The sequence below is a fragment of the Monodon monoceros genome, unplaced genomic scaffold (assembly GCF_005190385.1).
Source record: "Monodon monoceros isolate NGI ecotype Baffin Bay Population unplaced genomic scaffold, NGI_Narwhal_1 Super_Scaffold_18, whole genome shotgun sequence".
In the NCBI taxonomy this organism is placed as follows: domain Eukaryota; kingdom Metazoa; phylum Chordata; class Mammalia; order Artiodactyla; family Monodontidae; genus Monodon; species Monodon monoceros.
Window position 1 is genome coordinate 30553272 of NW_021703774.1, and position 3345 is coordinate 30556616.

General features: G+C 36.4%; 1 pseudogene; it reads right to left on the bottom strand.

The window, feature by feature from the left end:
- Positions 1-271: 271 nt before the first annotated feature.
- Positions 272-2668, bottom strand: LOC114897824 (annotated as a pseudogene).
- Positions 2669-3345: the final 677 nt, after the last annotated feature.

A 3345-nucleotide genomic window follows, 5' to 3' on the forward strand; every position in this document is an offset into this window, starting at 1 on the left:
ATAATAAAAAAGTATAGATAAATCTTTCTCTAATGGCTTCCAGTCAAGTAACTGAAACCACCATATGCTATAATAAAAACGTAAGTAATTTATTAAAATTTGAAGGCAAAAACATAATTTTAAAAGATTTAGACCTATGTTAGGCGTGATAGAGTACGGATGCTTTCTTGAAATTCACAATCAGATCCAGGAGTATCACTTTCAGAATGTTCTAGTAGATTGAGTTTACTTTTAGTTGTCTTTGATGAAAGTCACTATTCTACTCTCTTTCTTAATAGAAATGTTTTTTTGAAGACTCACTTTTAATTGGTTTATTAACCAAAGAATTATTTTGCTCAATTCCTTTGCTTTTCCGCTTTACAGGTGAGTCAGAGCAGGAATGCAGGTCCTTCCCAGGTTGTTTCCTAGCAGAGTATTTTTTGGTATATTCACCTGCTTTGCTCATTTTCTCTGAAGAAGACCTGCTATTTCTAGATAATTCCTCTTCTTTTCTTTGACTTCCAGTTCCAGAAATGACGTCTGCTGAAGGGAGAACATGTTCTAGCAATGAAATCTTCAAAAGACTCCTGCCGCTGCTCTGTGACTGGGACCCCCAGGTTGTCTTTGGAAGTTTCTAAGGCCTCCTGAGTAGACACTGGGACATGGAAGGAGTCGAGAGGCAAAAGAATCCTAGCGTCACCTGTAATTTTCTGAAACTGGACGGAAAAACAAAAGACAAGACAAAAATTCAGTGATGAACATAGCCAACCATTAAAAAGTAGAGTTCAAAACTTCAATGTTACTCTGTGATCTTATTATTAACACAGTCAATATTCAGAAGATTTCAGAGCCAGTTTTTTTCTAATTATATCTTGCCAAGTGATTCTTAGCTTAACCTAGCTATATCCAAGACTATGTCCGCTACATTTTCAGACTTTGGTGACTGGGGTAGTTATTATCCATTTCCTTTCCCTCACTAAAAATAAAACCCTATTCTGTAAGATAATTAATTTCTTTTCTATCCTCCAGGCACATGCAAACAGTATATAGTTTGTGACCAGACTGTGTTCTCAAGCTGTCAGTTCCCAAGACCAGTCTGAGATTGGTTGATGGGGGCTCCAAGTAAGGCTAGAGGAAAAGCTGACAGGTTTTCCCCTCCCATTCCCATAACCAGTGACTCACTGTCATATGTTACCTATTAGCTATGTCTGGATTACTTATTTTAAAAACTATATCAGTATGTGTACCTTCATTAGTGTTCCTTCATTGTAAGCTGACTGCATACAAATAGAAACTTAAGTAAAATATGAATAGAATAGACATTTATATAATTTAAAATCTGGAATATTTTCTCTAATGTTTTCTTTCTTCATTAAGGAGAGTTTTCTTTAACTCATAAATTTTCGAAAGAACTTCCAGTCTCCTTATTTACAACAATACAGTATCATGAAATGGGCACACATTTACTAATCTCAGATTTGGAAAGGATTCCAGAGTCTTCTAGCTCCTGAGCATGTGAACTATTAGAGACTGATCATTATTGTTTTCTCCCTGACTTGGTCATTTCCTTTTTGCTAATCACTCTTAGAATCATTAAGTGCTATTCTGTCCACTTACTTGGATATTTTGCATTTGTCCTGGGGCACCCTGTTTTGATTCTGATTTTTCTTCTTCAAATCCCTTCTTTACGTGGACTACTAACAGTAGAATTCGTCTAGGGACGACCTAGTAAATGAAAATCTGACTGATCTATACCAGCCATTGTGGCCAGCTGCCCAAGCCTGGACCAGAGGAGGAAAGGAGAAAAGACAAAGGTTATTATAATCACAGAAGAGCAGTTTAGATTTCCCCAGACCTACAATCATGAAATACTTCTAAAATCTTAAAAGCCAACATCCTACTCCAGACTACAAGCCTCTCTCTCCCCCAAATTCTCAGCCCTTTCCAGACTCATCCTCTAGGAGACATCCCACTGTCTCACTAGCAGCTTCAACATGTACCATGCACCCCGTCCACTGCCAGTCACACCTCCATTCCCACACATCTTTACCACCTTTCCTCCAGTTTCCAAGAATGTGTTTGTTCCTTCCTTCCCAACACCAACACCAATTCATTCACTGACAAAACACCACTCCATCAACTATCAATCTCCACTTCCCTCTTCCAGCAAAATTGCTCCCGGTTGAGAACCACTGACCTATATCTCCCCCGCAGATTAATAATAATTTTTATGTCTAAGACAAAAAGAACTTTAATTCAAACTTATCAAACAAGCAAAGTAAATGAAAGATAGGAAAATTCTTATGCATTCCCGAATATTTTCAATGAAAACTACCTTCAATTTAGTCTTTACAAAAAACTACACCTACTAATTACTCTATTTACAGGTTACTCTTTTATAATGAGCTCCCCACTCTACCAAAGCAGGCTTCCCTATTTGCATTTATTAACAAATTTAACTCCTTATTTTAAAAAGTCAACTATATTACCTATAATTACACTAAATATGGCCACGGAAGTGATGAAAATTGCTCCATTTCCTCAGCAAACTACCATTATAGTCGCAAAGAGAAGAACGCCATGAAGAGAAATGAACTAACCCAGCATCTTTAAGGAGATCCAAGAAAGCATGGAACTTCTGAAAAGAATTCTCAATGCTGCCCAAAACACCTGCATCATACAGGATCATACTTGTCAATGAGTGGGCATGAAGGGCTGCAGACAAAGAGAAATTCATATTTCTTAAGTGGGCATTTTCATGTTCCAGGTATAAAAGAAGACTAAAAATGTCTGACATGATTTTTTCTCATTGTCATCAGAAGTAGTCTTGCCTATTTTCAAGGAACAAAACTAAAACACTCAAACTGTAATTAATTTGTAATTAACCTAATTCTCCACCAGTAAAGACAGAGACCATACCACATAGTAACCAAAACCCACAGGCACCCAACAAAGTTTCCTATATAACACTTAGGTGGTATATAAATAAACCAAAGCTACCGTTTTATTAATGATCTTTCACAAAATATCACATTTCAAACTAGTTCAATTCATAATGGAGCCTCATTCCATATTAGAAAATGACCTGCTTTAAGTTTCTCTTAAATTAGAAAATGAAATATAGAATCTGATTTGAATAAAACATATTACAACTCTGCTGAATGTTAAGAATTAACTTTAGTGAGCAAAGTATCTAATGCTTACGTTTAAAAGTCCTAAATCATACCCAACCCAATTTATTAAATGTATAATCACCAATGTTTTCTTTGGCTTCTTGAAAATAATCCCCCCGTGCACTCTTCCCCTTCCGCTCATCATCTATGCACTTAAAACCCCCTATAAGCTCAACTCTAGTATTTCTCAGAA